A 14,807-nucleotide genomic window follows, 5' to 3' on the forward strand; every position below is an offset into this window, starting at 1 on the left:
GGTCTGAAGGTTACCATGTACGTACTCCCTCCGTTCCAAATTACTCGTCGCAGAAATGGATGTATCTAGAACTAAAATACATCTAGATACATCCATACCTGCGACAAGTAATTCGGAACGGAGGGAGTACTTTCTTGTGGGTGTCCAAGCAATTGTTGGTTGATGTGAGTTGTTCTAAGTTATAACAATACGAGTTATCCATGTTCATTGCCCTGTTGTCGTGAGGACAGTTGGCATTTTCAGTAAAAGGAATCGACACAGTTATAAGAATCGTAGCATCGTTTACAAGCATGGGGATGAGGCCCTCGGGGGCGGAGTCCATCCAGTGATTAGGAAGAGAATCTAGCTAATTTAGGCTGGTCGTAATGATAGTATCATAACTAGTATCATGCATGCCAACTAGGTAATTTTGATGAGGTGGCATAGCATTAAATGAAGAAAAAGAGGGTGTAGTATCATATCATGATACCGTATCATAATAAATGTTATGCTACTTTGTGTCATGCATGTCAATAAATAAAGTACTACATGATACTAATATATGATACTATGCATTAGGGAGGTGGTATTATACACTAGTATCATATGCATGATACTAGTATATGATACTCCCCATTACAACCAGCCTTAGGTTAGTCATAGTGGGAGTAACTTAGCTAGTAACATAGCGCACTCCAAAAAAATTGTTGCTTATGTGGCAAGTAATTAATGAGAGGTGGTAACATAATATGTTACTGTAACATAGCGATTTTCAAGACACGATGAGTCTACAAGCTAATAAATGAAGCAATCTAAGATAATACTATTATGTTACTTTGCATTATGAAGATAGTAACTTAGGCTAGTGTCATATACATGACACTAGTCTAAGTTACTCCCCACTATGACCAGCCTTAACTAGTTCATGAGCTACTTGATTACTCTCCCTATTACAGTGATCAGAGATGACATGCGTAAACTCTGAAGACATGAATTAGTAGTATGAATTAGCAAAGTCATGGAGCTTGACTTTAAGAAATAAAAGGTTATTTATGTTGTTATTTTGGTCAATTAAGCATTGCACGTGTGATGAAATCAGTAGGTGGCATGTTCCTGATTCGGCCGCTCCAACATGGGAGCAAAACTAGAATCACAAGGGAAAATAGCAAAGCACTCCATGTCGTGGTTCCAAGTCTGACAGTAGTGTAGGGGGTAAGTATGGAGAGGCAAGATCTTAGCTATGGAGGAGTTGTAAGAACGCAAGGTTTACGAGTTCAGACCCTTTTCGGAGGAAGTAATAGCCCTACGTCTCGGAGCCCGGAGGCGGTCGACTGGATTATGAGAGTATGAATTATAGGGGTGCGAACCCTTGTCTCGGAGGAGGGGGGTGGCTTATATAGAGTGCGCCAGGACCCCAGCCGACCCACGTTACAAAGGGTTCAATGTACATTAAGGCAGGGCATTACTGGTAACGCTAGTAATAAAGTGCTATGATGACCATAAAAGCTACTTAATAACCGACCGTTAGCATGCGGAGTGCCTTTAGGCCACCTAACCGTCGAGTGGCTTGGTCTTGGTTGAGTGATTGCTTCTTGGTCGAGTATCTTCAAGTCTGTCGAGTGAGACGCCTTCAAGTCGATTGAAAGATGATTTCTTCTGGAGATGTCCTTGGGTAGGTCAGTTTGGACAGCTCCATGACCCTACCCTAGGTACACAGCTTCATCATTAGCCCCCGAATGGATCGAGGTTTGAGTGGGACAGGGTTTGAGCATTTTTCCGACTCGTTTTTCATGCCGCGAGCATACCTTGTTTCGGGTCAATGAATCCGAGTGTTGACAGCGGCTTCCTTTCCAGTTGCCTTGATCCATTCTTAATTCTTCGTCGAGTGAGTTTCTTTACTCGAAAGGCTCCGAGTGATGGTGCGGAGGAGATCTTTGGTTTGACAAGTTGTTCTGCTGTCCGCGGATTTCGTGGGATCCGAATTTTGGGAAGCGCGCGGGACAGGGGAGGCCGCAGTAATCGGATGGGATAGAGCGGAGCCGCCTCGATTCCCGCGTCACCTTTTTCGCCACGTATCGCGTGCGCGATTGTTACGGGATTTGACAGAGCCGCCTGGGCCTACCCGTCAGCCACTCGGAAGCGGCCTCATATAAGGCGTTGGACCGTAGTCTCCCGAACAGTGTGTTCCCATTACCTCTTCTCCTCTCCACGCCCCTCCGCTGCGCTCGCTCTCGCCCCAGCACCACCGCTCCGTACGCGTCTCGCCGGCGACAATGGGGAAGGAGAGGACGGCGGCTCTGGAGCGGGCAAAGAAGGCGAGTGCGAGGTCGAAGGGGAAGGCGACCAGCCGGGGCGGATCTTCCTCGCGAACCGGCCTGCCGAAGGGCTGGATCCAGGGTGACTAGATCCACTCGAGGATCACCTAAGAAGACCTCGACGACCTGGCCGAAGGGGGGCTGATCCCCTATGACACGGCGCGGCTTCCGGGAAAGGAATCTGAGCCGCAACCTCGGGAGGGTGAGCGTGTTCTTCTTGCCACCCACGTCGACTGTGGATTTTCCTTGCCTCCTCACCCTTTCTTTCAAGGGTTTCTGAACTTCTTTGGGGCACAACTCCACCACTTTACTCCCAACACAATCGTTTATCTCGCCGCTTTCATTTCTTTGTGTGAGAACTTCCTGGGTTGCCGGCCTCACTGGGGTCTTTTCAAGCACATTTTCACTTGTCGCTCCCGGACGGTGAAAAAGGCTAACCCGAGTGACGAGAGGACGCAAGTGATTCAGATGTGTGGGGGTCTTAGTATCCAGATGAGAGGGAAAAGTTCTTTTCCGGCCATGATTCTTCCTGACTCAGTCCGCGGATGGCAGTCGACCTGGTTTTACTGTAAGGACCAGTCGACGCCAGGGCAGTCGATTGGCCTCCCTCCCTTTACCATGGACCGAGTGAGGAAACCCTCCCCTTTGAAGGTGCTCTCGGAGGACAAGGCGCAAATGAGGGTGCTGGTCGATCGAGTGGTCCAGCTTATCCGTGATGGGGTCACCGGTATGGATCTCTTGGAGGTCTTCCTTCAGTGGCGCATCCAGCCTCTTCAAGCCCGAGACCATCCGATGTGGATGTATTCGGGTCTTGAAGACTCCACTCGGATCCACCCGGAGGAGGTCGACGACGACACCCTGGAGAAGTGGCTGTCGGGCATTACCGGGAACAAGGACAACCCCAGGGGAGCCAGGAGAGTCCCTCCATTTGACCAGTCTCATGCACCAGAGAAGGTTTGATTCTGAGTTTTTGCTTTGTAATTTGAATTCGCTCCTGCATACACTGCGTCGACTGACTTTGTTCTCCCTGCTTTCTTTCAGGCCATTATTGAAATGTATTCGATGCCCAACGGAGAGCAAGAGCAAGCTCTGGAAGGCGAGGCGAGCGGCAGCGACAGTGGTGAGTGGACTTCTGACGGTGAAGGGGGTGGAGGAAGCGACGACTCAAGTGATGGAGAAGAAGTCGAGTCACCTCCTCGCCAGGAGAGGCGATCCAAGCTCGACCAAGAACGATCGAGTGCCCGTGAAAAGGTAACTGCTCAGGCTAGTCAGTCTTCGAAGCGTCCTCGGGTCTCTTCACCAACCCCGACTGAGAAAGTGCCAAAGCACCCCAAAGTTGCAGAGCTGAAGACTCAGAAGGCGTTGCCGAAGATTAAGATTGACATCCCCGTTGCTTCCGCGTGAGTGTCTCCTTTCGTATTCACTCGACGCTTCACGCTGTTTGTTTTTCTTGTTTTAACCGGATGGACTTTGGAACTATCAGCGCTGCCACTTCAGGGACCTCAGCTTACAGGGACGATGATGAGGTGATGGAGGATGCGGTTACTTCTAGTCCAGGTATGATTTCCACCATACTGTCTTTGTTTGGTCGATTCAACTACAATGTGCATCATTGGGTGATGTGGTTTTGGCAATTGAACTTTGCATAGCTCCCAACATTATTGACCTCCCCGATGATGATGAAGAGCCCGAGAGGCCTTTGACGAGGAAGAGTAGGCAGGCTCCTACAAGCGAGGCGCCACAGTCGACGCCAAGGACGGAACCAGTTGTTCAGGATACTGGCGACGCTAATCGGGGTTCTGTTACCTTTGATGTGCCACTGTCGAGTGCCTTGCCCTCTTCATCGACTGCTCAGGCTCCTGTCGACCCACCTTCAGTTTTTGCGACCCATCATGTCCCGGAGGACGAAGCGAATGCTGCCAAGGAAGCCATACGTCAGGCGAGCATCATGATGGAGAAGATGAGGGTGGTGTGTGACGCCGGTCAGGCTGCCTACGACGCCAGCTCGGCCCTCCAAAGCAATGTTCAGGTTAATTGGTCACTGCTTATTCTGTTAGGATATGCTATCTAAAGACTCTTTCCGGAAAATCTTTGCATCTGTACACCCACTGGGTGCGTCGATTGAAATTTTTGAACCGGTGGGGGCACGCTGAGTGCACCCACTGGGTGTAGTCCCCGAGACTACCGTGGACTGCTGGCAGTCGACTGTAGTCGTTGTATTTTTTCGAATGTATAAACCAAACTGGTAGTTTGTCTCTTCCACTCGATCTGGTCGAGTGGGATCGGAACCGGTGGGGGCACGCAAAGTGCACCCACTGGGTGTAGTCCCCGAGACTACGGTGGACTGCTGGCAGTCGACTGTAGTCTGAGTTCTACTTCCTCTCTTTCTGCCTTCTTTTTTTGGACTCGACTTCGGCGGACCGGTCGAGTGGGATCAGAACCGGTGGGGGCACGCAAAGTGCACCCACTGGGTGTAGTCCCCGAGACTATGGTGGACTGCGGGTAGTCGACCGTAGTCTTAGTATTTATTGCCTTTGTTGTTTTTCACTGTAAAATAGCTTCTCCTCTTTGATTGCAGAAATCTTGTGATCTGGGAGCTTGCTTTGCTGATTTGGAGAAACATCAGATCCAACTGAGCCTTGACTTGGAGCTGGCCAAGACAGAGCTGCAAAAGGCTAAGGATGGTGCCAATGGTAAGACGAGTTTGTCGACTAGTTTGCCTTGGGCTTGAGTACCCTTCTGCTCTTTCTGAATCAAGCACCATTTCTTTGCAGAAAAGCTGAGAGAAGCTCTGGCAAAGAAGGACCAGGATCTGGCTGCTGCCCGAAAGGAAGCTGACGACAGAGTCGCTCTGGCCGAACAGAAGCTGGCTTCGGCCGGCCAGTTGGAAGAAGAGAATACCAGGCTGAAGTCTGCTCTGAATGACTCCAACAAGGAGTGCTCGCGCTGGAAGAAGGCGAATCTCGTCCAGGGCGAGAAAATGGAAAGCATTGCTCGCGGGAGGGATGATCTGGAGAGCTATCTGAGAAGTCTTGCCAAGAAGTTGTTCATCAAGCTTGAAGGTGCACATTCTGTTCTGACTGATTTTTTTTTGTGTCGACTCAGTGTACGAAAATTGACTTATCCTTGGATCGTGAATGCAGAGTTTTGCCAGAACTTTGAAGAGAAGACTGGGTGGATCGAACCAGGTTTGGATCCAATCAACTCTCCCGTGAAAGATGAAACTGCCATGAATCTGCTTCGACTGGAATCTCGCATCGACGGTGCCGTGGACTACTTGGCTCGACTGAAGGTCGCCATGTCACGGATCGACCCGACACTTTGGCCAGAGGCCACACTCCAAAACGATCTTGAGTCTCTGATGACTCGACTTAACAGAATCCCTGATTGAGTGCAGGAGTGGAAGAAGTCTTCTGCTCGGTGTGGCACTGATGTGGCTCTGTCTTTGGTTCGTGTCCACTGCAAGGAGGTGCGACAAGATAAGCTAGCCACAATCAAGGTCGCTAACACCCAGAAGCACGACTTCCGAACTTTTATGGAGACTTTCATTGCTGCCGCCACTCGGATTGCCGATGGCGTCGACCTGGACGAGTTCGTCGAGCCTGTCAGCCCTCCTCCTGTGGTCCGGACCCTTTAGGATTTATCTGAACTCGGTTTATCGTTGAATATCTTTATGAATCCCCCGTCGAGTGGAAATAGTTCTTCTTTCGAGACAACTTTTTTGTACTTGTGGCGCGGCTCCGAAGGGAAAGGTAGCAGTCGACGTGCACCTCGTTACTGCAGAGCGGGATGGGGTGCACGTTGTATTGGTGGCGAAGCTCTCCAAGGAGGAGGCGGCCGTCGACCTGCAGCTTGTTACTGCAGGGCAGGATGGAGTGCACGTTGTATTTGTGGCGAAGCTCTCCAAGGAGGAGGCGGCCGTCGACCTGCTGCTTGTTACTGCAGGGCAGGATGTGTTTTTGTACTTAGGCGAGTGCTTGACCGCGGTTAAGTCTTTAAATGAGAAAACTTAGGCAAGTACCGGACTGCAGCTAAGCCCCCGAGTGAGAGGACTGCTCTCCACTCGGTAGGATTTTTCAAACTTAGGCGAGTGTCTGACTGCAGCTGAGTCCTCAAGTGAGAGAACTTAGGCGAGTACTGGACTGCAGCTAAGCCCCCGAGTAGGAGGGCTGCTCTCCACTCAGTAGGATTTTTTTCAAACTTAGGCGAGTGCCTGACTGCAGCTGAGTCCTCAAGAGAGAGAACTTAGGTGAGTACTGGACTGCAGCTAAGCCCCCGAGTGGGAGGGCTGCTCTCCACTCGATAGGATTTTTTCAAACTTAGGCGAGTGCCTGACTGCAGCTAAGTCCTCAAGAGAGAGAACTTAGGCAAGTACTGGACTGCAGCTAAGCCCCCGAGTGGGAGGGCTGCTCTCCACTCGGAAGGATTTTTTCAAACTTAGGCGAGTGCCTGACTGCAGCTAAGTCCTCAAGTGAGAGAACTTAGGCGAGTACTGGACTGCAGCTAAGCCCCCGAGTGGGAGGGCTGCTCTCCACTCGGTAGGATTTTTTTCAAACTTAGGCAAAACGGATTCGCAGCTAAGACTCCGAGTGGGAGGCTGGCTCGCCACTCGGTAGGAAATCGTTTTTATAAACTTAGGCGAAGCGGATTCGCAGCTAAGCCACCCACTGGGGGATTTCTTACGTAAACAAAAACAATAATAATCACTGGGAAAATTATAATGCTCTTGTCTTTGATAAATAAACTACAGGAGTTTTTTCTTATTACATCTTATCTGAATGATAACTCAAGTATAAAAGGGGCGGAGTAGCTCCGCATTCCAGGCTCGTGGCTCATCAATCTAGCGATTGACATTGTAGAGGTGGTATGCTCCATTGTGGAGGACTCTGGTGACTATGAAGGGGCCTTCCCAAGTAGGAGCGAGCTTGTGTGGTTTCTGCTGATCCACTCGAAGGACTAAGTCTCCTTCTTGGAAGGCTCGTCTCTTCACGTTTCTGGCATGGAATCGACGCAAGTCTTGCTGATAGATGGTCGATCGAATCAAGGCCATTTCTCTTTCTTCTTCTAGGAGGTCGACTGCGTCCTGCCGGGCTTGTTCTGCTTCATTTTTAGAGTAGAGCTCGACTCGGGGAGCGTTGTGAAGCAGGTCACTCGGTAAGACTGCCTCGGCTCCGTAGACCAGAAAGAATGGGGTTCTTCCGGTCGATCGATTCGGGGTTGTTCTTAATCCCCAAAGGACTGATGGAAGCTCGTCGACCCATGCACCTGTTGCCTGCTTGAGATCGCGCATCAATCGGGGTTTCAGTCCTTTAAGAATCAGGCCGTTCGCCCTTTCTGCTTGCCCATTCGACTGGGGGTGAGCGACCGAAGCATAGTCGACTCGAGTGCCCTGAGAGGCACAAAAGGCCCTGAATTTGTCGGAATCGAAGTTTGACCCGTTGTCGGTGATGATGCTGTGTGGAACTCCATATCTGAATATCAACTCTCTGATGAAACTGATAGCGGTGCAAGCATCAAGATTCTTGATAGGCTTGGCTTCAATCCATTTGGTGAACTTGTCGACTGCTACCAGCACATGAGTGAAGCCGCTCCTGCCTGTTCTCAGTGGTCCAACCATGTCCAGCCCCCAAACAGCAAAGGGCCAGACGAGAATGGTTTTCAGGGCTGACGCGGGCTTGTGCGGCATATTGGAGTAATACTGACATCCTTCACATTTGTCGACTATCTCTTTTGCCATCTCATTGGCTCTTGGCCAGTAGAACCCCGCTTGGTATGCTTTAGCCACAATGGTCCGAGAGGACGCATGATGACCATAGGTCCCCGAGTGGATATCGTTAAGGATCATCTGACCTTCTTCTGGTGTAATACACTTCTAGCCGACCCCAGTCGCGCTTTCTCTATATAACTGTCCCTTTATGACTGTAAAGGCCTTGGATCGACGGACGATCTGTCGAGCCTCTTCTTCGTCTTCTGGGAGTTCTTTCCTTAGGATGTACGCGATGTACGGTTCTGTCCAGACGGGAGTGATAACCAAGACTTCCATGATCAGGTCGACCACAGCTGGAACTTCAACTTTAGTCGGATCTGTGGCGCTTTTTGGCTGCGGGGCCTCTTCAGTGAAGGGATCCTCCTGGACTGATGGTGTGTGGATGTGTTCCAAAAACACATTGCTGGGAATGGCTTCTCTTTTGGAACCTATTTTTGCCAGATCATCAGCTGCTTGATTTTTCAGTCGGGGTACGTGATGAAGCTGTAACCCCTCGAATTTCTTCTCCACCTTTCTCACTGCATTGCAATAACCAGTCATGGCTGGACTTCTGACGTCCCATTCCTTCATCACTTGATTAACCACCAAATCTGAGTCGCCATAGACCATGAGGCGACAGACGCCGAGTGAAATGGCCATGCGCAACCCATATAAAAGTGCTTCGTATTCTGCCTCGTTGTTAGAGGAATCAAAGTGGATTTGAAGAACATATCTGAGTTTATCTCCTCTGGGGGAGACCAACACCACTCCGGCGCCGGAACCATTTAGCATCTTGGAACCGTCAAAGAACATGGTCCAATGCTCCGAGTGAACCTGAGTCGGCAGTTGTTGTTCAATCCACTCGGCGACGAAATCCGCGATTGCCTGGGACTTGATAGCTTTCTTTGCCTCAAACTTGATATCTAGAGGAAGGAGTTCAATCGCCCATTTTGCCACTCGACCAGTTGCGTCCCTGTTATGCAAGATCTCTGACAACGGAGCGTCGCTGATGACTGTAATGGAATGATTAGAGAAGTAGTGGGCAACTTTCTTTGTGGTCATATAAATCCCATATACGAGCTTCTGATAATGAGGATATCTTTGCTTCGATGGGGTCAAGACTTCAGAAATATAATACACTGGGCGCTGAACTTTGAAGGTTTTCCCTTCTTCTTCCCGCTCGACCGTAAGTACCGTACTGACGACTTGTCCTGTGGCTGCAATGTAAAGCAGCAAAGGCTCCTTGCTGATTGGGGCAGCAAGCACCGGCTGGGTGGAGAGCAGAGCTTTGAGCTCTGCGAACGCTGCGTCAGCTTCAGGAGTCCACTCGAACTTGTCAGACTTCTTCATCAATCGGTAAAGAGGCAATGCCTTTTCACCGAGACGAGATATGAATCGACTTAGGGCGGCCAAGCAACCAGTAAGCTTCTGCACATCGTGCACTCGCACAGGACTTTTCATTCGGAGTATAGTACCGACTTTTTCTGGATTGGCGTTGATTCCCCGTTCGGAAACGAGAAAACTGAGTAACTTTCCGCCAGGAACCCCGAATGTGCATTTTGATGGATTAAGCTTGATATCAAACCTTCTGAGGTTGGCGGTTTCAGCAAGGTCAGTCAGCAGGTCGGAACCCTTCCGTGACTTGACCACAATATCATCCATGTACGCCTCCACATTCCGACTAATTTGGGTGACCAAACACTTCTGAATCATCCTCATGAATGTGGCTCCGGCATTCTTGAGGCCGAATGGCATGGTAACATAACAGAAGCACCCGAATGGAGTGATGAAAGCTGTTTTGATCTCGTCAGGCCCATACAGACGGATCTGATGGTACCCGAAATAGGCGTCTAAAAAAGATAGTCGCTCACATCCCGCAGTCGAGTCGACTATCTGGTCGATGCGGGGGAGAGGAAAATGGTCTTTCGGGCAAGCCCGATTGATATGTTTAAAGTCAATGCACATGCGAAGTGACTTGTCCTTCTTGGGGACCATGACAACATTGGTGAGCCACTCGGAGTGGTAGATTTCTCGGATGAACTCTACTGCTAAGAGCCGAGCCACCTCTTCGCCAATGGCCTTTCTCTTCTGGACGGCGGACCGTCGGAGATGTTCTTTGACAGGTTTCACTTTTGAGTCGACTCGTAGGCGGTGCTCAGCCAGCCCCCTGGGAACACCCGGCATGTCAGAAGGCTTCCATGCAAAGATGTCCTAGTTCTCACGGAGGAACTGGATGAGCGCTTCTTCCTATTTGGAGTTGAGTGTTGTCGAGATATGAGTTGGAGCAGCGCTGGGGTCAGTCGGGTGGATGTGAGCTGTCTTCGTATCGCCAGTCGACTGAAAAGCTGACTCTGTAGCGGGCTTCTTGGCTCGCAACAAATCACTCGGGTCTGCAGTCTTCTGGTATTCCTGCAACTCCACCACTGCCATCTGAGCATCAACGATCTTCGAACCTTTCTGAAAACATTCTTCCGATTGCCCGTAATAGTGATCACACCTTTGGGGCCAGGCATCTTCAATTTGAGGTACACGTAACATGGTCGGGCCATGAAGCATGCATAAGCCGGCCTCCCCAAAATAGCATGGTAGGCACTCTGGAAGTCTACAACTTCAAATGTCAATTTTTCTTTGTGGTAATTTTTGGAATCACCAAAAACCACATCAAGAGCAATCTGGCCGAGTGATTCAGCCTTCTTCCCAGGAATGACTCCATGGAAACTCATGTTGCTGGCACTGAGTCTGGACATCGGAATGCCCATCCCTTTCAATGTCTCAGCATACAATATGTTCAAACCACTGCCACCATCCATCAGGACTTTAATCAGTCGAGTGCCTTCAACAACTGGGTCGACCACCAAAGCTTGCCTCCCAGGGGTGGCGATGTGCGTTGGGTGGTCGGACTGGTCGAATGTTATGGCAGTCTGAGACCATTTCAGGTAACTAGGTGTAGCCGGAGCGACCATATTCACCTCTCGATTAATAACTTTCAGTCGACTTCTGCTTTCAACATTGGCAAAAATCATCAGAGTGGAATTGACCTGAGGGTATCCGTCGTCACTATCTTCCTTGTCCTCAACCTTGTCTGACTCCTTTTCCTTACCTTTGGGCTGCTTGCCCTGGAACTGCTGGATCAAGAGTCGACACTGTCGAGTGGTATGTTTCGGGTAAATGAAATTACCCTCTTCATCTTTCTTTGTGTGGACGAGACATGGTAAGTCCAACACATCATTTCCGTCCTGGTCTTTAACCTTTTTGGGGTTCCAAGGTCCTTTAGGTTTCCCTTTAAACTTTCCTTGGGTTAAAGCCAAGGCTTCCCCGGGAGCCACTGGCTCGGCTTTCCGCTTCTGTTTCCGATTGGAATTTCCTCCGATTTCTTGGGCGACTGACTTGAGCTTGCCACTCCTGAGTCGATCCTCATCTTCACCATTAGCGTACTTGGTGGCAATCTCCATCATCCGATTTAGGGACATATCTCCGGTTCGACGGAATTTCAAATTCAGTTCTCTGTACTTGACGCCTTCCTTGAAGGCACAAACTGCTTGGTGGTCAGGTACATTCTCCACCGAGTGATGTAACGTGATCCACCTCTGGATGTAATCCCTCAAAGTTTCATTCGGCTTCTGCACGCAAGACCGCAGTTCCGTCAGCCCTTCCGGTCGCTTGTATGTGCCTTCAAATGTGGTGACGAACACTCGGGAGAGATCTTCCCAAGTGTAAATGCTGCTAGGTGCTAACTGGTTCAGCCACGCTCTGGCCGAGCCCTCCAACATGAGAGGCAGGTGCTTCATGGCCACTTCATCATTGTCGCTGCCAATCTGGACGGCCACTCGGTAGTCCTCAAGCCAAGTATCGGGCTTGGACTCGCCAGTGAACTTACTGACTCCAGTCGCCAATCTGAAGTTGGGAGGAATCACAGCGGCCCTGATGGCTCGACTAAAGCACTCTGGCCCCGAAATATGTACTCTGCTGCTGGTAGGTGCATCTCTGTCATGACCTTCTCGGTGAGCCCTGTTCCTGTCGACCAAACCTTGGATGAGAATGGATCTCGCATCAAAGCCTGGCCCTCTGGGGTCGACTGGAATCCTTCGCCCACCACTATGAGGGCGCCTGTCATCCTGTTGGCGAGGCACATACGACCCGCTCCTCGGAGGAGGCGTGGGCACTCGACGTCGACCGTCACGATCGACTCGGTGATCATACTGCTCATGGTTCCCATACTGGTCACCCCGGTCTCCATGTCCCTCATGCCTCAGGGGCGATCTTGGGCTGTGAGCCGATTGGACTGTGTCCGCGGCAACGGATCTGCTGTGAATCATGTTCCGCGACTGAGAAACAGCGGAATTCTGGTCTCCTGCTGCCCGGAGTAACGCTCGGATCTGCAGCAAGCCTCTGCCAGCCTCTGACTGGGAAGGCTGAATCAACTCCGCAATACGGGCCGCAGCTGCTAAATTCTGAATCGGAGTTCGATATACCCGCGGGGGGCGGGAAGAGCTAACGTCGACTGGATTCGGGAACCCGTTGTCGCGCACGCTCGTCGAGTGCTCGCTGGAGGTTCTCCAGTCGAGTGCACTCGGCCAAGTTTGCCAGGCGCGCATCTTCCAAGGCGCGAGCCTCGAGGGTTTCTCCAACGATAGGAGTGTGCAGTGCATCCACGTTCTGGCGGCGAAGTTCTTCTCTCTGCAGCGACGTGAGAGGCTCGGGAAGATACTCCTCATGGGGACGCGACGGGTCGCCTCCACCCGCGCCTCCGTTGGTGCGGGGAAAATCGGGAGGACTGGGCGGTCCATCGACCATCAGAACCTCCGCCGCCGGATCGCTGCTGTCGCAGTCGGATGCGGTCTCTGCGGAGCCAGTCGACAGGTCGAACAGGCCGTAGAGGGATTCGTCGGGCTCGATCACCGCGACTTGAGGGGTGGCCGACTGACGTGCCACCGCGTGTCTCACCCACCGCTAAAGTCTCGACCGACCGGAGCGCTTGCGCCGGCGGGAAACGGGAGGGAGGACAACACAGGAGCCGACCGGTAGGGGGTCGACGGTTGCCGCAGGAGAACGCCGCGGATGCACGCGCTAAAGTGCGTTGCCCCGCGAATAGAGAGTGCGTCCACGTCGAGCGGAGCCTCCTGGAGCCAAGCAGAGTCGTCGACGATGAACGTGAGCGCACCGAGACGGATCTCGCGGCCCTCCACCAAAACTCCGCCGAAAACCATGATGATTCGGGTCGGAAAAGGTCGCAACTCCTCCAACAAACGCTAAAACACCTGCCCCACGATGGGCGCCAACTGTCGTGGTTCCAAGTCTGACAGTAGTGTAGGGGGGTAAGTATGGAGAGGCAAGATTTTAGCTATGGAGGAGTTGTAAGAATGCAAGGTTTACGAGTTCAGGCCCTTCTCGGAGAAAGTAATAGCCCTACGTCTCGGAGCCCGGAGGCGGTCGACTGGATTATGAGAGTATGAATTACAGGGGTGCGAACCCTTTTCTTGGAGGAGGGGGTGGCTTATATAGAGTGCGCCAGGACCCCAGCCGACCCACGTTACAAAGGGTTCAATGTACATTAAGGCAGGGCGTTACTGGTAACGCTAGTAATAAAGTGCTATGATGACCATAAAAGCTACTTAATAACCGACCGTTAGCATGCGGAGTGCCTTTTGTCCACCTAACCGTCGAGTGGCTTGGTCTTGGTCGAGTGATTGCTTCTTGGTCGAGTATCTTCAAGTCTGTCGAGTGAGACGCCTTCAAGTCGATTGAAAGATGATTTCTTCTGAAGATGTCCTTGGGTAGGTCAGTTTGGACAGGTCCATGACCCTACCCTAGGTACACAGCTTCATCACTCCAGTTGAAGAGCTTGAAATGGTCGAGTGATTGAAGTGACAACCCGGAGTTAAGAGTATTCTAGTGCTTCTAGAGCTTCTAGCGTCCAAAAGACTCTTTGATTGAAAGGATTCAGAAACAATTTGAAGGATTTCAATCTCCTCAAACCACATGTGAAGAATCTTTTGTGTTTTCATACACAATCTAATATATCTGCAATCTTGTGGTGATGAAGATGACACACTACCGTGTTTCTATATTTTTTTTTCTTCTATTCTTACGTTTTAAAAATCCGGAGAATCTTCTAGTGTCCAAGTCAAAACCTTAAGATATATGACTAGAGGGCTCGGAGTCTACCAATCGACAACTCCGAGCCGATAGACACTTGTTGCATAGGGCTTGGAGTGTACCAGTCGACAACTCGAGTGTCCAAGCCGATAGACATCTAGTTGCATGTATTGTATAGGTCGAATGTCCTTTCTGAAAATCTTTAGCACATTGTGTTTTGGGTTTAAAGGAACCTGCAAAATTTGTAATTGCTAGTTCCCTCTACCCTCATTAGTAAGTTCATGCCTTTTCGTAGAAACTAGAAAGTACCATAGACAATATACATTACCGCATACAATATATTTCGTTAAACATCTTATGCTCATACCGTTGCACATAAGGAATATACTGGAAAGGAATGCTATTACAAGACATATGAACTATGTCAAAAGGTTGACCAGATACAGATTAAATGAGCGAGACTTTTTAGTGGACACCTAGCCCCCCTATATGCTCACACCCAAGTTCAAGAAAATGACTGAACGTACCAAGCATCAGACGCATCATGGTTCACGCGATCACACTGAATCAATACATATAGTTATTTCACAACAAGTACATTGTATGATCAAGATATTTGTGATTATTTGTTGTTTTGTTACTTTTATTTTTGATTATTGCCTTATCCCCCC

Source organism: Triticum dicoccoides, chromosome 2A (assembly GCF_002162155.2).
Source record: "Triticum dicoccoides isolate Atlit2015 ecotype Zavitan chromosome 2A, WEW_v2.0, whole genome shotgun sequence".
Lineage (NCBI taxonomy): Eukaryota > Viridiplantae > Streptophyta > Magnoliopsida > Poales > Poaceae > Triticum > Triticum dicoccoides.